The sequence below is a fragment of the Pleurodeles waltl genome, chromosome 1_2, assembly GCF_031143425.1.
Source record: "Pleurodeles waltl isolate 20211129_DDA chromosome 1_2, aPleWal1.hap1.20221129, whole genome shotgun sequence".
NCBI classification, from domain to species: Eukaryota; Metazoa; Chordata; class Amphibia; order Caudata; family Salamandridae; genus Pleurodeles; species Pleurodeles waltl.
This window is the reverse complement of record NC_090437.1, coordinates 1,023,613,961-1,023,636,699: the sequence shown is the minus strand read 5'-3', so window position 1 is coordinate 1,023,636,699 and position 22,739 is coordinate 1,023,613,961. Positions and strand designations below refer to the sequence as shown.

Below are 22,739 nucleotides of genomic sequence, written 5' to 3'. Positions count from 1 at the left end.
TTGCAAGACCACATGAGACTCCGCCCAGCATGACAGTTTGTGGCCTGTGTTGGCTGGAGCTTCCAGTTTGGTGATCAAGTGGCTCCAGGGCAAATTTGCTGGGGAAACATGCTTTGAGTTGCTGTGTGCAGTGTCTCAAGAAGACCATATGCTATGGTTTGCCTGGAGTCGAAGTGAGAACTGGGCTGGGCAGATGAGGCGGTGGGGTGTATTTAGCAGAGGGAGGGTGATAGTAATACTGCAAACATTTTAGAACATTGGCAAAGTCAATAGGACTTGCCTACATGAGAGCTATTGGTCTTGCCAATGCCCTTTAGCCATGTTGTACAACAGAGTGGCTGCTGGCCAGCATTGTTAAAAGTTAGTGTGTGGCATATAGGATAGCGGCTTACATTGAACTGGAGTAGAGTGGAGTGGCGTAAAGTAGCATACAATAGAGTGGCACACTCTAGTGGCGTAGAGTAAAGTAGGGTAGAGGAGCGCAGCACTGAGTGGTACAGTGTGGAGTGGTGTATAGTGGCATGGAGCGGCATTGAGTGCCACAGTGTGGCACTGTGTGAAGTGGCTTAGAGAGAAGTAACAGAGTGGCATGGAGATAAGTGAAGCGGAATAGAGTGCAGCAATATGACATTGTAAAGACTGGAGTAGATTGGCTTTGGGTGGATTAGAGTAGTACAGTATAAGTACCTGAAGCGTCAGAGACAGTGAAGGTGAAAGCAACATAAATAAGAATCCGGATGCCTGTGTTAAACGTAGGAAAGTACATTCCACATCCAGAAATTATACTGAAACCCTTATAAATGCTATAAAAATATAGTGTATTGCAAAAAGACGAGGAAGAACAAAGTTGGGGAAGAACATATGTACTTGGTCCATGCTCCAGGGAGGAGCTAACAAAAGAAAGAGAAAGGAGGGAAGCCTACAGGAGCTAGGCAATCGAAAGATTGCAAATGAGAATGACAGCGAAAACAACAAATGATATGCTGTGGGAGGGTTGTAAGCCCAATGAAAAATAAACAATATGTCTCGCAGCACAGCGCCTGTGCTATGTAGGCAACACCTAAAACAAGCATTGGCAAACCACATAGGTCTCACTTATAGAAGAGCTACTGGCCTTGGCAATGTGTTTCTGCCATGTTGTACATCAGTGTGGCTGCTGTTCAGCATGCTTAAAAGTTAGTGGTGTGGAGTGTTATAGCATGGGGGGGATGTACAGTGTTGAGAGTTGAATGGAGGAGATTAAAGTTCAATGGTTCAGTTGCAGAGTGTCATGACGTGGAGTGGTGTGTGGTGGAATATGGTGGAGTGGGTTGGAGATAACTGAGGTAGTGGGGTGGGCTGAATGCAGTGGGATGGATTGGAGTAGGGTGGATTGCAATGGGGTGTGGTGGATTGGAGTGAGGTGACTGGATTGATTGGATTTGACTGAAGTGATAGGACTACGGTGGGGTGGACTGGGGTGGTTTTGAGTGGGCTGAATTAGACTGGACTGGAGTCGGGTGGGGTGGATTAGAGAGGACTAGAGTGAGGTGGATTAAACTGGAGTAGATTGGAGTGGGGTAGGCTGGATGGACTGAAATGGGGTGGACTGGACTAGGGTGGGGTGGACTGAGGTGAGGTGGATTGGAGTGGGGTGGCTTGGACTGGAGGGGATTGCACTGAGGTAGGATGGTCTGGAGTGAGGTGAATTGAGCTGGCGGGGAGGATGGATGGGGCTGGATGAACTGGAGTGTATTAGAGTGGGGAAGGCTGGACTAGAGTAAAGTGAGGTGGATTTGAGTGGGATGGAGTAGATTTGGGTGGATTGGATTGCATGGAGGTGAATTGGACTAGAGTGGGGTGAACTGGACTGCAGTGGGGTGAATTGGACTGCAGTGAGGTGGACTGGAGTAGGGCAGGCTGGAGTGGGGTCTAGTGGACTGGAATGGGGTGTGATGGACTTGAGTGGGGTGTGGTGAATTGGAGTGGGGTGATTAGATTGGATGAATTGGACTGAAGTGATCGGACTACCGTGGGGTGGACTGGAGTCGGGTAGAGTGGATGGAAAGGGCTAGGGTGGACTAGGGTGGGGTGGATGGATTGGAGTGAGGTGGTTTGAACTTGGGTGTGGTGGACTGGACTACAGTGGGGTGGGTTAGACTGGTCTAGATTGAATTTGAGTGAGGTGGATTAGAGTGAGGTTGACTGAATTGAAGTGGGGTGGACTGGAGTGTGGTGGATTCGAATGGGATGGGTTGGATTCAAGTGGGGTTGGTTGGATTGGGGTGGGATGGGTTGGGTTGGATTGCACTGAGGTGGAATGGACTGAAGTAGACTGGAGTGAGGTGAATTTAGGTGGGGGTTGGATTGGGCTGGAGGGGTGTTTAGGTGGAATGGACTGAAGTGGACTGGAGTGAGCTGAATTGATCTGGGGGTTGGATTGGGCTGGAGGTGGTGGATTGGAGTGAGCTGGATGGATTGAAGTGGGATGGGGTGAACTGAGGGATGGGTTGGATTGGGGTGTGTTGATGTGGACTGGATTGGACTGGGGTGGGGTGAGTTGGATTGGGGTGGACCGGACTATAGTGGTGTGGATTGGACTACAGTGAGGTAGACTGGACTGCAGTGGGGTGGATTTGACTAGAGCGAAGTGAGGTGAATTGGAGTGAGATGAATGTGAGTGAGGCTGACTGGACTGAAGTGGGGTGGACTGGATTGGAGTGGAGTGGATGGAAAGGGGCGGGGTGGGCTGGATGGACTGGAGTGACTGAACTGGGGTGGGGTGGATTGGACTGGACTGGACTAGAGTGGGGTGGAATGGGGTGGATTGGACTGGACTGAGGTGGAATGGATTGGGGTGGAATGGATTGGGGTAGAGTGAAGTGCATTTGACTAGAGTGGCTTGGAATGGGATGGATTTGAGTGATTTTGACTGGATTGGGGTGGGGTGTATTGGAAATTAGTGGATTGGACTGGGGCGAGCTGGATTATAGTAGACAAATGAAAAGAAAGAAATGAAAAAAAAAAAAAAAGAAGGTTACAAAGCAGATACATATGCCCAAAGGAGTCAAGGCGCTGAGAAGAACAGTGGAGAAGGAAGGAAGTAGGTGGAGGTGGAAATCATGAAAGATAACTGTGAGAAGAAAACACAAAGGAGAGAGTGAGGAAGGAGAGATTGGGGAGGGATCCAAAGATAGATAGGGTAAACAAGAAATAAGAAGAGTGAAGAGAACTGAGAAAGCAGAGATTGGCGTGCAAGAAAAGGAATAGGATGAGAATTAAAAGTGAAAGGGGGGGAGGAAATAAAAGTGGACCTACAGAAGAAAGTGTACAAGTGGAGAGAAAGTAAGTGGAAGGGAAAGACAGGGAAGTGAAAAGCAGTTAGTGGAAATCAAGAGTGGAGAGAAAAATGAAAAAAGAAAACGGGCAGATCATGAAAGGAATGAGGAAGGAGTAAGAAAAGCAGATAGTGAGAGAGAGATTGAGAAGGGGTCTGTCTATACCTCTGCTTCATAATGCATACAGCAATAAAATATGTGAAGTTGAGGGACGACAACTATCATTCGTGGGCCTGCCTCACAAAATGTATAGCTTTGCTGTCCAAGATGCACAATAATGATTCTTTCATCCTGCTAGTGTTTCATGCCATCAAAAGAAGTTTTTGTGGTATCACAATAGGTATTCCTAATGAGAGAAAAAGTGTCAGTCATCAAGATTAAGTTTTGGTGGAGAATCACATTCTGACACTTCAAACAACTAGTCATATAACAAGATCAGGCTTTGAAACACACATTCCCACTACCATTTCTTTTGAAATGAAGTCCCACATCCAACTGCTTTCAGATAGGCTCAAACACACACACTTTTAAATGTATAAAGTATGAAAGTCAACAGATCCTGCTCCGTAGGTGTTGAGGGCAAGCTCAAGTCCTCTTGGAACCCTTAGCCTGAAATAAGCCAAACTTCACAGGAGGACATTTTGTCGAGTGGTTAGAAACTCCAACCCTGGCACATGGGGAACTAGCAGTGGCATAGTCAATGTGTCATGGGTCCTAGTGCAAGGAAGGATGTGTCACCCCCCCCCCCAACAGCTGCTGTCTGAATTGTAAAATACAGAAATAATCAGGGTTCAGTGGGACACTCAGGCCTATGTGCCCTAGTGCCACTGTACCTAATGTACCAAAAGAAAGCATGCCCCTGGGAACCAGACTAGAATCCCAGCTCTGGCTCAACTTCTGTGAACCTGGCCAAATGTCCCTGTGCTGACAAAAAAGTTGTAATGTAGTCTGCGTGTGTTTTAAAGTGCCGTCATGTCCTTGGGCAAGGACTGCTTTGCGCTATATAAAATGGCCAAAAAGGTGGTTTCTGACCATCATCTACGCTCTACTCACATATGGCAACAAACTTGTCTTATCAGGTACATATCTTCAAATCATCAGGAACAACCTTGTTTTGTGAAGTAATCAAAAAGTCATTTTCTAATCGTCCTCAAGTCTTTTGGAACAATCCCACCTTGTGAAGTAATCAGAAAGTCATTTTCAAGTCATCCTAAAATCATCAGGCCTAGTTTCAAAAGGTTGCTGATGACTAAGAGCTTGATGATGTCTGATGACGTGAAAATGACTTCTGAAGTAATTGGATGATCATAAAATGGCTACAGGATGGCTTCTAAAGTAGTCCTCTTTGACCTGGGTTGTGAGCACTCTATGACACTTCTAGACACTTGTCAAGTGTCCGTGCATATCCGGCTCAAGACTTCTGCATCATCGATGACCAAGTTGCATGTGCACAATTGTAAGTTTGAGTACGACTAGTGTTTGAGTATCCAGCAGTGCTCTGTAAGTAGAGTATTATGTGATTTCCATCATCCCAGAGTTAAATATTGTTCAAACAATTATTGTTTCCTTGTGGTTCGGGCAGCCTCGGGTACTGGCTGTACTTCACTGCTTGTTGCAGTCTCCTAATTTGTAATAAAAAGCACACTGGTTGGCCATATTGTTGTCTGATCTAGAAGAAAGACTCAGGTGTTTGGCGTCGGAGTCATCTGTGACATCACGGTCTTCTATATAGGCACCACTCCAGCGCGCATACGTCCGTTTTTTTCCACAACTTCCCACGGCAGAAGCGCAGAGTCATGGAAGAACAAACGTATCTTTTTTTTTTTCTCTGATTGTCTGAGCAAAAAGACATGCCCTAGTCAAAAGGGTAAAAATCTGAAAAACATAATATATATCCACAGAGCGGGGGGGGCTTGGGTGGGTGTAAGGAATCTGCAGCGAAATTGAGTCTCTACCAGATAATTTGTTACCGAAGGTAGGTAACTTGTTCATCTGATAGAGAATTCTAGCTGCAGATTCCTTACCTTAGAATAGATACCCAAGCTATAACTCATGGTGGTGGGTTGCGAAGATGCACTTCACACAAGGAAGTCCTCCAGGACCAAGCGAGCAAAACGCCCCTCTCCTCTAACCTGGCTATCCAGGCAGTACTGTCTTGCAAACGTGTGCAAGGAAGCCCACGTTGCCGCCTGGCAGATGTCTAGTATTGGCACACCACGAGCTAATGCCGTGGTAGCAGCTTTACCTCTGGTAGAGTGAGCTCTCAAGCCCTCAGGAGGCTGCTTCTTAGCCAAAGCGTAGCAAATGTTAATGCAGAGAACGAGCCAGCACGAAATGGTTCATTTATGGACTGCCCGACCCTTCTTTGCAGCAACGTACCTCACAAAGAGTTGGTCGTCCACCCAGAACTCTTTTGTGCGGTCAAGGTAGAACAATAACGCTCTTTTTAGGTCCAGCCGATGGAGACGCTCCTCTTCTTTAGAGGGATGTGGTGGAGCAAAGAAGGTGGGCAGGGTGATATTCTGACCCAGATGGAAAGGAGTCACCAACTTGGGGAGATGTGATCGCCACTAGGAAGGCTGTTTTGATAGTGAGCAGTGACAATTATTTAAAAGCTCAAATGGAGCAAACATAAGAAAAGCACTAGATTAAGGTACCACTGAGGCATAACAAAAGGTGTAGGTGGAAACATATGTACAAGCCCTCTGTACAATAGGAGACTTAAACAAAGACTGTTGATCAGGCAAGTGAAGAAAAGCCAATAAGGCAGAAAGATAGCCCTTAAGAGTCCCTAAGGAGGAACCCTGTTGAGCGAGTGACAGAATGAACAGAAGGATATTAGAAAGAGAAGAAGAAAGAGGATCAATAGACCTCTCTGTACAATATGATACAAAACGTTTCCAACGGCAGGAATAATTAGAGGGACGCCTGGCTGCCAGAATGACATCACAGACTTCTGGAGGGAGGTTATAAACCATCAACTGTCGCCGCTCAATCTCCACGCATGAAGCCGCAGGGTAGACCGGTTCAAATGGAGAACCTTCCCCTACTGCTGAGATAGAAGATCCTCCCTGATTGGAGGACTGATGCTCATTTTGAAAAGCTCTGGATACCAGACTCTTTGTGCCCACTCTGGAGCCACTAGGATTACTTGAGCCCAGTAGTTCTTGATTTTCTTGAGAACTCTGGGCAGAAGTGGAATGGGCGGAAAGGCGTAGAAGAGGCCTGAGCTCCACTCCCAATGAAGAGCATCGCCTAGCGATAGCAGCCTTGGTAACTCCAACGTGCAATACTGCTGACACTGCGCGTTCTCTACGGAGGCGAACAGATCTAACCAAGGCTCTCCCCACTGCTGAAAGAGTTCTTGAGCCATCTCCAAATGGAGACGCCATTCGTGATCCGCTAAGCATTGCCAGCTGAGTTTATCCGCTCTGCCGATCAGAGAACTTGCCATGTGTTGAACCACCAAGGTTATGCCCTGATGTTCCAGCCATGTCCAAAGGCATAGAGCCTCTTGACAAAGGGTCCACGAGCCCACACCGCCCTGCTTGTTGCAGTACCACATTGCGGTAATGTTGTCTGTGAACACCTGCACTACCTTCCATTCACAACAGGAAGAAATGCATTTAATGCTAGCCAGATCGTCCGAACCTCCAACAAGTTGATATGGAGTCCGGATTCCGCCATAGGCCCCTGATCTCCACCTCTCCCAGATGGCCACCCACCCCAGAAGTGACGCATCTGTCACTACTGTAAAATCTAGTTGGGGAAGGGAGAGGAATCTGCCCTTGACCCAATCGCAGTTCACCTACCCCCAGTGCAGATCCTTTGCAGTTCCCTCCGAGATCTGAACCATGTCGTTAAGATTTCCCTGATGCTGTGCCCATTGGAACTTCAGGTCCCACTTCAGAGCCCTCATATGCAATCTGGCATGCTTGACTAATAGGATGCAGGAAGGCATGAGTCCCAACAGCCTCAGAGTCTGTCTCACCGAAATCCAGGATAGAAGCTGAAAATTTGGTATCATAACCTGAATATCCTGAACTTGCTGCTCTGGAGGATAGGCCCGATACTGCACTGTGTCCAGAACAGCTCTGATGAAAGTGAGCTTCTGAGAGGGAGTCAGGTGTGACTTTGGCACGTTTATAGTGAAACCCAGCGAGTGCAAGAGGTTCGCCGTCGTCAGGAGGTGGGTGACGAGAGCAATACAAAAGGATGATGGACGGAGTGCTGAACAATGAAAACACTCACCCCCAGTCACAGATCTGGGTTTAATCCATCATTCTTTTGCTCACCATGCCACCCCAGTTTGGACCCAGCCATATGAAAATCAGTCTTGACCCTGCTCCTCATGGGAACAGTCCAGCCCGAACTGCCAGGCCAGGTCCTCCCTGGACCGGAAACAAGCATCCTGGGACCGGTTTCAGGGTATCACCCTTCATCAGCCAGGCTAGCTTGAATCCAGTGGCACAGTGAGCAAGGGACCCACGTCTGGGCATACCCTTCCCACTTAGGGCAACTTTAGCAATACAAAAGGATGATGGACGGAGTGCTGAACAATGCAAACACTCACCCCCAGTCACAGACCTGGGTTTACTCCATCATTCTTTTGCTCACCATGCCACCCCAGTTTGGAGCCAGCCATATGAAAATCAGTCTTGACCCTGTTCCTCATGGGAAAAGTCCAGCTCGAACTGCTAGCCAGGTCCTCCCTGGACTGGAAACAAGCATCCTGGGACTGGTTTAGGGTATCACCCTTCATCAGCCAGGCTAGCTTGAGTCCAGTGGCACGGTAAGCAAGGGACCCACGTGGGTGATGAGAGCCTGGTTTTGGGGGGGGGGGGGGGGGGGGGAGTGGGAGTGTCAGACCCTTCAACAGCCAGTCGTCCAGGTAGGGGGAAGACTGAAATCCCTAACCTGCGCAGATGAGCTGCCACCACCGCCATCACTTTCGTGAACACCCGAGGGGCACTGGTGAGACCGAAAGAGAGCACGTAAATTGAAAGTGCTCGTGGCCCACCTTGAACCACAAGTGACGCCTGTGGGTGGGTAGGATGGGGAAGTGAAAATACGCATCCTGAAAGTCCAACGCTACCATCCCGTCTCCTTCGTCTAGGGCAGACAAGACCTGAACAAGAGTGAGTATCTTGAATTTCTCCTTTTTGAGGAAGAAATTGACGCCCCTTAAATCCAGAATAGGGCGAAGGCCCTTGTTCTTTTTGGGAATCAGAAAGTAGCGGGAATAACAACCACTGCCTACTTCGGACATTGGGACCCTTTCTATGGCTCACTTGGCCAAGAGAGCCGTAACTTCCCAGGGGAGCAAGACCAAATGATTCCCCCATCAGCCGTTTTTTTACCGCAGGGATAGAGGGAGGAAAAGACTAAAAGTAAAGGGCATAGCCCTTCTGTATGATCTGCAAGACCCATTTGTCCGATGTGTCGGACTGCCAGTGAGGGAGATGAAATTGAATCCTCCCTCCAACTGGACGGACATGGTCCTGCAGAACCATACTAGGAGGGCTTGGGCGCTGCGGAAGAGGGGAGCTGTGTGGTGGCTGACCTCTGGCCAGACCCTCTGGGTCTGACAGTACCAGGAATTTGTCTCCGCATGGGATGCTGTAAAGCCGGAGGATGGTGGCTAACTTCTGGCTGGCGTGGTACCGCGCCCCTTCCGAAGCCTCGAAAGGGACGAAAGACAGGCTGCTGACGAGCCGGCGCTGAAAGGCCCAATGATGTGACCATAGCTTGTGAATCCTTGAACCTCTAAAGCGTGGAGTCTGCCTTCTCACCAAAACGGCAAGAGCCATCAAAAGGCACATCCATCAAACTCGACTGGACATCCCCTGAAAAGCCAGTAGAACGTAACCAGGCGTAGAGACGGAGGGCCACTGTAGAAGAAATCACCCTTTCCACTAGTCGGTCGTGTCCAAGCCACACCTGATAGTAAACTTGGCTGCATCTCTCCCATCCTTGACAGCCTGGGTGAGAGTCTTCTGTATGCCCTCCGGGACCTGGGGCAGCACCTGTGCCACTGTATCCCATAAAGTATGGGAAAAACGGTCCAATAGGCAAGAGGTGTTTACTGATCTCAATGCTAGGCTGGAGGAAGAAAACAATTTCTTTCAAGTTGGTACAGCCTTTTGGATTCCCTATCTGGCGGGCCGGAAGGGGAGGCACCACGGGAAGTGGAGGCTTGGTACACCAAGCTCTCTGGGGTGGGGTGTAGGGTGAGGAAACTAGGGTCATTTGGAGCAGGTCTATGGCGGCCGCCGATTGTCCTATTCACAGAAGCCCCTGTGCTGGGTTTGGACTATGTTCCCAGAAGGACATCAGTGAAGGCTTCATTGAAGGGTAACATCGGCTCCGACGTAGCAACCCCCAGCTGAAGCACCTCTGTCAGGAGATTAGTCCTGACTGGCACCGTAAGCAAGTCTAGGTCCAAGACCTCGGCTGACCTACGCACCACCATGGCATAAGATGCACCCTCCTCCGTAGCCACAGCGGGAGAAGAGAGCATGCCAGCATCTGGAGAAGTATCCAATCCACTGTCTTCCCCAAGACCCTCATACCTGCCCTGTTCGTACTGCAATCCATATTCTAAAGGGTCCTCAGACCCCTCCCACTCCTCTCCTGTGCCTGGCTGTTCTGAATAAGCCTCAGGCACTGATCTGTTCCTAATCGGCGCTGTCTTACATCATTCCGGATCATCCGGGATGAGGATGGGACTATCACCACCAGTTGGCGCCGGTGATGGTGGGCCTGGTCCCGGAGGAGGTCGACTGAGATACCGGCACAGGTCCGGATCCACTATCGGATCCCGGGGTCCCCAATGGCACTGAGGCCGAAGCCATTGAGTCTGATGGGGCCCCTGCTGACCCCAAAGACCCACCCGAGGGTGCAGCCCGCTCAAACACAAGGCGCATAGCCTCGTAAAATTATCCAATTTGAGCGGGGGTTGCTCCGGTCCCCGGAAAAGGGGAAAGACGCGGAGTCGGCCCTGGCATCGGCTCCGCGGAGCCGCGCTCGGAACTTCAACGTTCTCTGGACGCTCGACGGGCGTGGTGAAGTTGAAGTCCACTTGGACTTCTTCTTCGTGTGCCTCTTACCTGAATGCCCCGAAGACCTCGAATGCGAGGAAGATGACTTGGGGCTTCTGAAGTGGTGTCGCGACCTCCTCCTTGAGTGGGACCATGAACTCCTCGGAGTCGCGCTAACCGAAGACGGCTGCCGGGCCACTAGAAGCTTGAGAGATCTCTCACTCAAGGCCTTGAGAGCCATGGCCCGATAGTCGGAACAAGACTTTGAATCGTGGTCCTTTTCCAGGCAGCAGAGACACACCTGGTGTGAATCCGTAACCGACATGATGCGATGACATGTACCACATGGTTTGAATCCCGTCTTTCTCGAAGACAACGCTCAGACTATCGAAAAGCTTTGACAAAACGTCAAAACAAGGGTAGCTCTTCCCGGATCTGCGCTTAACTGGTGTGGAAGGAAAAGAACTGAGATACGCGCGCTGGGTTGGTGCCTATATAGAAGACTGTGACATCAAAGACGGCTCCAACGACACCACACGAAGCCGGACGACGCACACGGATCCGAAGGACGCCACCCAACGGCACGCGCAGGGTACTGCTCAGCAGACAAATTCCGGATTCGAAGCTGATGCCAGGGAATTCTAAGGTAAGGAATCTGCAGCTAGAAGTCTCTATCAGATAAACACATTTAGTTAGAAATACATTGTTTGGAGGAAACTAAGGCTGCAGTAAGGGCTGACTTAAATACAAATCATTTAGGTTTGAAAAAAAGCAGAGAACATCCTCATATTTCCAGGGAAGGAAATGGGATATTCATGAAAAAGAAAAATATATATTTTTACCTTAGCTGTCTTAGGATGGAAGTACTGGTTGGCCTGGAAGCTGAAGGAAAAACAAAGATATGAAAGATTACAGAAGGTCTGAAAGAACATGAAACAGAACTTTACGTACACAGAAAGTAGCACATCAACACTATACAAAAAATACGGTTTAAAACACTGAAAAAATATCAGTTAAGGAGACCCCCCACAAAAAAAAAAAATGTATTTATTTATCAGATATCAATAAACACAATAAATCAGGTTTTCACATTTTTCCATAACAGGTTACCCTTCATCTATAGCTTACAATAACAATAAGGGTCTTGTATGGCCAAGTGAAGATGTTTATTACTGCACAAAATTGCAGTGACACCCTTAAATGAAAACTACAGGCCTCTTAAGAAGAGAAACAGAAAAAATACAAGTACAAGAATAGAAGATAAAAGTGCTAATGCAAGCTGAGGCAACCTTTGTATTAAGCACCCTGACCTTCAATAGCACCAGGTGTGACATTCGGAGCAAAACTTTGGGCCAGGCCCTTTTTTTTTTTTTACAAATTAGGCACTGATGGTATCTTATGCATATGACCTACTGATTCCAGTAGGCTGCAGCCTTCTCAACCCATATATACGGTCTATATTGGGCGTTTACACCTCTACCATGTACTACACCTGAATTGGAACTAATGAAAGCATTATTTTCGCTACAATTCAGCAGTTGTGTTTTTTTTTTAAATCTCAATTCTTTAATACATTTTCAAAAAAAGGAAAATAGCATACATTGAACCACATACAGATACATAACTTATACACAAAGTGTACATATTATGTATCCCAAGGAACAGAAGAAAATACAAATCAATGGTCAGAATGAATACAGAATGAAGATGACAATACAAACATAGAAAAATTGAAAATAATATTAAAATACCATATCTACATATAAAGACCGTTTAACAGTTTGTCAAGATACATAAGTAGAGCATCAAACGTGAATATTTATACATATAAATATCTTGAGAAATGTAGAGCAAACCGTATAACACTATAGAGGAAGCTCTAACCATTATGCTATATTGGTACAGCATAATACATTCTAGCATGGGGACCATTCTACAGAATAAGTATATCACAGCTGATGTATGCCTAGTACATTTTTTGTGGCAATTTGCGGTTCCAGAACAAATACCACAAATTCATCAATTAGCTTGAAATTTATCAAGAATGAATATTTACTTACCTTGAAGGACTTACACTAGCCTTCATATTAATAGTTTAGCAGAGTGTTGCTCTCTGCTTGAATGGCCACCAGCCCTAATCCAAAATCAACTGTTCCAACCAGATTTTCCTCTATTTGTTCATTTTTGCACTTATACACTTTTTACCATCCATACCTACCCATATTTACAAACATATATTTACAAACATATGAATTGCAATTGTCAGTAAGAATATATTCAACAAGTTAATGTTTTGTGCAGAATATCCACAGACATGGTCAAATATGCCTTATAAATACATTAAACTCTTGGTTTGATAGTAGACAAGCGAGGCATACCATGAGAATTGTTTTTGGAAGATTATACGGGGCCAGAATGAGTGATCAATGTCAGTAGAGAATGTCCACGTAAATCCAGGAACCGTGGATTGAGCATTTCAGTACAAAAAGGTGGAAAACAATAGGACATAGAAAGGACTTGGATTCACAGATGGAGAACAGGCCCCAAATGCAGGGGAGGAAGTTGGGAGGTGAAGCAGATGGCTTCAGGTCATTTTCCTCATGGATGCTCCAAAAGTAACATACCGACACAGAAGGAGATGAATCTGCTTGAGACTGGAGAGTTGTATTGTGAATCAACTACAGGGAACCTGGGATGAGAAGTTATAAAGCTGTACAAGTCAGACTAATGTCTTGGTTTCTTCACATTTGTTTTCTTCTTTGTGCTTGCAAAAATAATAAAGAGTAATTATAAAGAAATAAATGCAGTTAATAATTTTTATTTTTTTTAAGAAAGTAGTTTCTGGCAAGATATTTTTGTGATTTTGATCCATGCACCACTCCCCCTCTGCCATCGTGCAGAGCAGGATGTATCAAATAAAATGCAAAAAAGTTGAGCAGTTGGATCAGCACAGAATTCTTTAGTTTTATCTTTACTAATATTATTGGGACAAACTACCAAATTTATTGTTCATCACAATTTGTATGAAGGCTGTAATAATCTTCAAAATAGTGTTTTCAGTCAGTTTTCAGTCCGTCTCACATCTCTGTCCACGCAGCTTCTGTTACCTCCCATTCAACTCACTTCCATGTTGCGTCTTTTCCCTCCAACCCCACTGCCCAACAATGTAAGCTAATCAGCCCATCCATGACAGCAAATAGGCATGTTGTTGTGATACATAATATAGACATCCTTCTACTGTAAAGCGTGACTGTTATTCTGTTTGCCTTATTTCTTGTCCCACAAATATCATCTGCATAGTAAACATTGTTTCTGATGAGTTCTCTGTCCAAAATACATACAGTGCTCACCAGTGCAGTGCCTCTGTGAAAAAGTGTCAAAACCCATGACAGTGGCTTCACTTCAGAGATTAAGGACCCTATAGAACTTGAGCATAAGCTCCAACGTAGGCCTTTGACTACATTCCTCTAGGCAACTTAACTCTGCACCACTCCACTATACGCCACAACACTCTACTGTGTCACCCCAATGGTGTGCACTCTTCCCGTTTTCAATGCCACCACACTCCTCTATGCACCACTCCAATCTATGCCACTGTACTCTACTCTGCGCCACTGCACTCCACTCACTGTAGTCTGGACCACTGCACTCTGCTCTGAACCACTCTATGCCACTGCACTCTAGTCTGGACAACTCCACTCTATGCTGTGTCACTCAACTCTACATCACTGCTCAATGCTAATCTTCTCTACACCACTCTACTCCATGCTATACTGCATTCTACACCACTCTCCACTCTACTCTGTGCCACTGCACTTTTCCCTAGGCCACTGCACTCTACGCGACTCTACTCTGCTCCACTGCACTATTCTACATGAGTCCACTCTACGTCACTGCACTCGTCACCACTCTGCACAAGTCTTCTCAATGCCACTGCACTCTATGCCATTCTATTCTACATCATTCTACTGTACACACCGCACTCTGCACCCTGCAGTACTGCACTTTACTCTGCACCACTTTACTCAGCGCCCCTACCACTCCCGTCTACGCCACTCAAATGTAAAGACACTATGCCATTCCACTCCATACAGTGATACTCCACACCTCTCCGCACAATGCCACTCTACTTAACTCCTCTCTATGCACTATACGGTACTCTGCACCACTCCAGTCTATGCCACTTTACACCACTCCATGCCAGTCAACGCCACTCCACAGTGCAGGACTATGCCACTCCACTCTACACCACTCCACACCACGTCACGTCACTACACTGTACAACACAGCTAAAAGACATTGGGCATAGCCCATAGCTCTCACTATTGACTTTGCCAGCTCTTGTTCAAAATAGGGAGTGTGAGAGCAAATATCTCTAGGAACGATACAGCCAACTTTACCTGACTGATTAAAAGGTGTGAAACAACATACTGTCTGGCATATTCATTAACTGGAGCACCATTCGCTCATTTAAGTTACACTAGAGCAGCCAACTGAAACCCACCAAAGCTGGATATCAGAACAAGGAGGCAGCAAGTGAACTGCTTTTTCACTTCTTCCAGTACAATCTATGTGAGAAACGCAACTGGAAAGTGTCACATAAGCATCATTTAAATTCAATGTGCCACACTAATCAGCAGACAAGAGCATGTCCCTTAATAAGCGAACGCCTTCGATTTTGAAATGTCTGCAAAATGAACAGGTATGCTGAATTTAAACAAATGAATGGTTGCAGGGGGAAAGCATGTGAACCGTTCCCGATCAATACAGTAATTACCTTCAGAATTAGAGTTTTAAAAGGCTTCTGGAAGAAGAGTTTGAACTAATGGGTAGAGAGGAGATTGCTTCTCCACGAGCTCAGAGTAGAGCTCCATTCCAGAGGTCCAGACAAGTGTCAGAGAAAGAGGCCCCACTCATGGTTTTAAGAAAAAGATTATTCAGGAGGCTCATGAAGAGATGAAATCCCTGAGGGATTGCAATGGTACACTCTTAAAACTGCGTTCATTGTTTCAGCAAATAAGCGGTTGCTCACCTCTACCACAAAAAGTACCATTCCTTGTAAACAGTAAATAATGTATTTAAGGGAAAAGCCATGGAGAGGAACAGATTTAATGAAGTGATGCGTATGAAATAGAACCAGAGGATATCCTTCCAGGATTGGGCATAAACAGTGAGAAACTGAGAAGAGGGGAAAGAGGAGACGATACGCCTATTACACTTGGGCTCCTCAGAAACGGTGAGAAGGAGCCACAACTAAAGACGAGGAGCAGAAGGTTCCCTGTTGAAACGTCAAATATTCCGGTGGCAGCGAGTCTGAAGATAGCAGAAATACATATGGAGCTCCATGTTATTAGCATGTAAAGCTGAGCTTTTTTGACAAGAACCAAAAAGCCTGACACATGACCGGGCACAGCCCTGCAGTCATGTATTGTTAGTCTCCGGAACAAGGAAAATATAATTGTATTTAAAGAGCCAGCAAGAGAAGAATTCATCCAGAAGTCACATACTGTTAAGAGGGGTAATGCCCCTTCTATCCCTCTACACCACACTGGACTCCAGGAGAGACAACTGTAGAGGAATGACAGTGAACTCAAGAAAACACAACTAGTCAGTCTACAGAGAAATCACCGAAGCCGTCTTTGAGTGGAAAGAGAGATCCTTAAAAAGCTTAGGCTTTTGGAAGGTGGTCGGAACAACCAAAAAAACTAAAGCTGTATGCGAAGCAATATTACATAGGATAAAGTACAGCCACAAACCAGAGCATAGATAAATATCAGCATAGAGTACTGGCCATAAAGAGAACTAGTTAACTCTAAATCGAGAGGGAAATCAAAAATAAAGAAACATGAAATATAGAAATGCAGATATTCAGTACCTGTTTTGGACTTAAAATAACATCCCCTTTATCTCCTTGTACGGGCAAAGAAAGATAAGCAAACTATCTTGTAATAAATAAACACAATAACAGTCAATGATTTAGAAAGAAAAATCAAAGAATGTATGCATAGGACTAAACTGCATCTTGAAAAAAGTACGAAACAGCTGATCAAGGAGTATTGCAAATTTATAACAAGGCAACATTTTGCCTTACAACAGTTGCTATTAAAACTAAAAAAAAAGAAAAAAAAAAAAAAAAGGTCTAATAAATGGAAAAAACGGGTCACGGTGAGAGATGCCACTAACCCCGAAGGTGGTCAAAAGCCTTTTACCACTGGGTCAAACTGCTTTTCCCACCCTTGGGAGGGTACCTTTCTGTAGGTTCTGTCATAGTATGAGAGCACTCAATGAAGCAGATAAAACTATTCATTAATGGAGCCAAGCCAGGAGACAATCAGTGGGATACACTACTGGCAGGTCTCTAGCACACAGCCTCACCCATGAACGGAGGCCCTAAAGAACAAGTTACTTTTGGTAATTCTCTTTGTGGTGCATACTCTATTTAACCGCAGAGTTCTCACCTTGTGAATATCCCCAGACACCAAACTGGATCTGGAAACTCAAGAGCACTGCTCCTGCGCGCTGTCCCACTTCACATTGACGCTATTCCGAAAGTAACAAATGGAGACGCATATATGCGCAGCTCATAAATGTGGATGCCATTTTCTTTTATGATCTTGTCAACTGTGGAGGCAATTATCTAATTGAAAGAACCGGTGTGCCGAATGCTAAATTTGGATTTTTTTTGAGACAGAAGAGACCATACCACAAAAAGGTGTGGGGTGGAGGGGGTTAGGTGAGAAATCTGCAGTTAGAGACAGTATCCACCATAAAGAGTGCTATCAATGACCAAACTAGCTTCTTCTTTTGATGGACACTTCTACATGTACATTCCTCACCTTGTGAATAGATACCAAAGTAGTACCTCTCTAAATGGTGGGTTTGTAAAATGGCTCAGGCTAAAATCTTGCAAGACAGAGCGGGCAAAAAGCCCATCTTGACGGACCTGGCTTTCGAGGCAGTACTGCCTTGTGAAAATGTGCACTGATGCCCACATAGGTGCCCGAAGGCGATCCAAAAAAGGCACTACACATGCCAATGCAAAGGCAGCAGCCTTAGAACTGGAGGAGTGAGCTCTTGGCCTCCTGGAGGCTGCTTCTGAGCCAATGGTTAGCAGACTTTTAGATAGGACGATCAATAAAGAGTTGATCCGGTTTTTGCACTGCCTTGCCTTTCTTCACCACAAGGAACCCCAATAATAGCTGATCATTTACCGGATGATCTTTGGTGTGATTCATGTAAAAGCCACGTGCCTTCTTGAGGTGTAAACAATGGTGTCACTCTTCCTCTTTAGAGGGGTGAGGAAGAGAAAAGAAGAAGGTTGGTGGAGTCATGGCTTGCCTAGCACAAAAAAAGGTGTCACCACCTTCGGTAGAAACAAAGCTAGAGTACTTAACACCAGTTTGTCTGGAAAAAAGGTTGTATAGGGAGACTGGAACTAAAGAGTAGGAAGTTCTTACTCAGCATATGAATGTCATCACAGTCAGGAATACTGTCTTTAAGGTAATAGTTGTAAGGAAATGCCTCCTTGGCATGGTTACCCCCCTGACCTTTTGCCTTTGCTGATGCTAACTTATGACTTGAAAGTGTGCTGGGACCCTGCTAACCAGGCCCCAGCATTCTTTCCCTAAACTGTACCTTTGTCTCCACAACTGGCACAACCCTGGCACCCAGGTAAGTCCCTTGTAACTGGTACCCCATGGTACCAGGGGCCCTGATGCCAGGGAAGGTCTCTAAGGGCTGCAGCATGCCTTATGCCACCCTGGAGACCCCTCACTCAGCACATGCACACTGCCTCACAGCTTGTGTGTGCTGGTGGGGAGAAAAAGACTAAGTCGACATGGCACTCCCCTCTGAGTGCCATGCCAACCCCACACTGCCGGTGGCATAGGTAAGTCACCTCTCTAGCAGGCCTTACAGCCCATAGGCAGGGTGCACTATACCACAGGTGAGGGCATATGTGCATGAGTACTATGCCCCTACAGTGCCTAAGCAAAACCTTAAACATTGTAAGTGCAGGGTAGCCATAAGAGTATATGGTCTGGGAGTTTTTCAAACACGAACTCCACAGCACCATAATGGCTACACTGAAAATTGGGAAGTTTGGTATCAAACATCTCAGCACAATAAATGCACACTGATGCCAGTGTACAATTTATTGTAAAATACACCCAGAGGGCATCTTAGAGATGCCCCCTGAAAACATACCCGACTTCCAGTGTAGGCTGACTAGTTTCTGCCAGCCTACCACACACCAGACATGTTGCTGGCCACATGGGGAGAGTGCCTTTGTCACTCTGTGGCCAGGAATGAAGCCTGTACTGAGTGGAGGTGCTTCTCACCTCCCCCCGCAGCAACTGTAACACCTGGCGGTGAGCCTCAAAGGCTCATCCCCTTTGTTACAGCGCCACAGGGCATCCCAGCTAGCAGAGATGCCCGCCCATCCGGCCATTGCCCCCACTTTTGGCGGCAAGGCTGGAGGAGATCATTAGAAAAACAAGGAGGAGTCTCCCACCAGTCAGGACAGCCCCTAAGGTGTCCTGAGCTGAGGTGACTCTTACTTTTAGAAATCCTCCACCTTATGGATGGAGGACTCCTCCAATAGGATTAGGGATGTGCCCCCCTCCCCTCAGGGAGGAGGCACAAAGAGGGTGCAGCCACCCTCAAGGACAGTAGCCATTGGCTACTGCCTTCCCAGACCTAAACACACCCCTAAATTCAGTACTTGGGGGGCCTCCAGAACGTAGGAAACTAGATTCCTACAACCTAAAGAAGAAGAAGGACTGCTGACCTGAAGCCCTGCAGTGAAGACAGAGACGACAACTGCTTTGGCCCCAGCCCTACCGGCCAGTCTCCCAAATTCAACGAAAACTGCAACAGCGATGCATCCAACAGGGACCAGCGACCTCTGAAGCCTCAGAGGACCAACCTGCACCCAAGGACCAAGAAACTAGAGTGAACCGCGGCTCTGTTCAACCATCTGCAACTTTCTTGCAACAAAGAAGCAACTTCAAGGACTTCACGTTTCCCACCTGAAGCGTGAGACTTTCTACTCTGCACCCGACGCCCCCGGCTCGACCTGCAGAAAACCAACACTACAGGGAGGACTCCCCAGTGACTACGAGCCAGTGAGTAGCCAGAGTTGACCCGCTCCTGAGTCCCCACAGCGACGCCTGCAGAGGAAATCCAGAGGCTCCCCCTGACCGCGACTGCCTGTAACAAGGGACCTGACGCCTGGAACCAACACTGCACCCGCACCCCCCAGGACCTGAAGGAACCAAACTCCAGTGCAGGAGCGACCCCCATGTGACCCTCTGCCTAGCCCAGGGGGTGGCTACCCCGAGGAGCCCCCTCTGTGCCTGCCTGCATCGTTGAACAGACCCCCGGGTCTCCCCACTGCCTTCAATACAAAACCCGACACCTGTTGGCACTCTGCACTCGGCCACCCCTGTGGGTGTACTTTCTGTGCCTGCTTGTGTCCCCCCAGGTGCCCTACACAACCCCTCTGGTCTGCCCTCCGAGGACGTGGGTACTTACCTGCTGGCAGACTGGAACCAGGGCACCCCTGTTCTCTATTGAAGCCTGTGTGTTTTGGGCACCTCTTTGACCTCTGCACCTGACCGGCCCTGAGCTGCTGGTGTGGTAACTTTGGGGTTGCCTTGAACCCCTAACGGTGGACTATCTTGGACCCAACTTTAAGTGTTTTACTTACCTGTGAACATAACATTTACTTACCTCCCCCAGGAACTGTCGATTTTTGCACAGTGTCCACTTTTAAAATAGCTTATTGCCATTTTTGTCAAAACTGTACATGCTATTGTGATTATTCAAAGTCCCTAGAATACCTGACTTAAATACCTTTCATTTGAAGTATTACTTGTAAATCTTGAACCTGTGGTTCTTAAAATAAACTAAGAAAATATATTTTTCTATATAAAAACCTATTGGCCTGGAGTAAGTCTTTGAGTGTGTGTTCCTCATTTATTGCCTGTGTGTGTACAACAAATGCTTAACACTACCCTCTGATAAGCCTACTGCTCGACCACACTACCACAATATAGAGCATTAGAATTATCTCTTTTTGGGGGGCGTGGCTTCGGGCGTCAAGATGGCGGTCGCACTCTGAGAGTGCTCTGGACCCCTCAGTCATCCGCCCGTAGTTAGAGTGGCCTGACCGAGCCGAGGACATCATTTTAACAGTCCTTGTGACCCCTGGACCCCTGGGAATCTCCAGCGGGGAGCACCTGGCGAAAGCGGCCCCCGTTGTCGAGCCGCGCCCGTCCCCGAAAACAAAATGGCGGCCGGGGCTGACTTCCGCGGCTGAGCTGGGGCCGGACCGGCGATCCCCCCGGACGGGCCGTGCTGGAACAGAGGTGTGACGGGGTAAGAAGAGAACCCTGGAAGGGGTTGAGGCTGCGACCCTAGCAGAGATGTGGGGGCGGCGCAGCTGCGTCCGGAGGAAGAGAGTGCCGTGTGGATGAGGCTGCGCCCGTGCGCCGGCTTGGGGGCATCGGCCGGAAGGAGCTGAGAGGCTGCGCTGTACCCGAGGAAGACCCCGCTAGCCGGAGCTGGAGCGGCGGTCGCAGAGAGGGACTCCCTGGTGCCCTGAGTGTCGACAGAGGCATGCCAGGGGTCCACGGAGTGCAGCGGAGACACCGAGGCAGGATGAGGCTGTTCTGAAGATACCGACACGGCCGAAAAATCAGCACCTGAATGGAGAGACTTGGGGCCACCCTTTCTGAGTCCCTGATCTGAGTGGGCCTGCCGCGGACACACCGGGAAACAACGCGATCCGAACTAACAGAAGGGCAATGGCCCTGAGTGACCTTGTGGCGTCACTGGAGCAGCGTAATTAACACCGGGGCCGGTCGAGGCTCTACTGAAGGTGCCGGCTCGAGGTGAAAACGGGGTGGGGGAGGGGAAATGAGTCAGGGAAAGAAGATGCCCTGCCCCCCCCTTTAGCACTTAATACCTAATGGCAGTTGGTAGCTGGGACAGGACGAAACTGGACTCATCGTGGAGTAGATCACAGTTTGGGCCTGAATGCCTCTCCCCACGCACTCGTAATCGCAGTAACAGCAAACGTGCAAGGGATCTAGACTTGATTTGGAAAACTACCAGACTCCTGTCTCCGATATCGTGATGGGGAAGAGACAAGGCGAACAAACAACCCCCACCCTCCCAGCAAAAGATTGACCAGTTCACGACGCCGGCGGGCCAGCGAGGAGAAGGAGACACAGCTAGCGGAGGCCCCGCACCAGACGGAGTGAATGCCATCCTTCAAGCCATTCAATCATCACAGTCTGCTGTGGAGACTAAGATCGGGGAAGTATGAGAAGACGTGGGTCTGGTTCGACAGGACCTCAGAAATGCAGTAAGCCGGATCACCGAGGTTGAAACTAGAGTCTCCCAGACTGAAAACGACCTAGCTGACCTTAGAAGTAAAGTGGCCCAGCTGCAGACTCGAACCGGCGAGCTGCACCGTCGTGCGGAAGATGCAGAAAACCGGTCAAGACGCAATAACCTGCGTTTCATAGGGTTTCCGGAGGGCGTAGAGGATGGTGGGGCATCTGAGTTCCTAGAAAAGTGGATTAAAACATGGATGCCGGACCAGTCCCTTTCGCCCTGGTTTGCGATTGAAAGAGCCCACAGGGCACTGGCCCCGCGCCCCCCACCGGGCGGCCCAAAATGCCCAATGATTGCGCGCTTCTTTAACTTTAAAGATAGAGACAATATCCTTAAAGAGGCTAGGAGATCGGAAGATCTTCAATGGGAGAACCATAAAATCCTAATTTTCCCAGACTACACCCATGAGGTCCAGATCCGCCGCCGGTAGTATGAACACGTTAAGCAGAAGCTTAGAGCGATGCAACTTTCATACATGCTCCTCTTCCCCGCGCGGCTCAAGGTCCTCTTGGCCGGGCGAGCGCATTTTTTTGAAACGCCTGAAGAGGCTTGGGACTGGCTAACGGAGGAGGGCATCGGAGCCCGGAGGAGGCCCCTGGAACACACGGAGGGGGCCCCTCGGGTCGGACCCCCCACCCCGGGAGGCCCCCAGAGGAGCCGGAGGCACACCAGATCCCGGAGAGGGAGACCGAAAGACACAAACACTTTGGCAAACAATGAGGAAATCCGAGATTCTGGCTCACAAACAAAGAAGAAACCCGCGGACCCTTCTGGGCCTCAGATCTCAAGCCAAACGGCATATGATAACAGCCTGAGCCAGTCCCCGGTCCTTGGTTAATATGACGCATTTGACACCCGATGATGGGAGTCCAAAATGACTTGGGATGTCCGTTTTACCTATGCAGACCTTACAAGGATCACTACAGAAGGAGTCATGCCTTTCTACTATAGGATGCCCGAGACTTGGCAGGTTACCACT

The 22,739-nt window shown here is 47.9% G+C and overlaps 1 protein-coding gene across 1 annotated transcript in view; it reads right to left on the bottom strand.

Annotated features, from left to right (window-relative positions):
* The window catches only part of SMIM14 (small integral membrane protein 14), a 256,717-nt gene that overhangs the window by 189,466 nt on the left and 44,512 nt on the right, over positions 1-22,739 (bottom strand). The window contains exon 2 of the mRNA XM_069202031.1: positions 11,200-11,239. The gene's annotated coding sequence lies outside the window, so the exon portion shown is untranslated. The remainder of the gene's footprint in view (positions 1-11,199; positions 11,240-22,739) is intronic.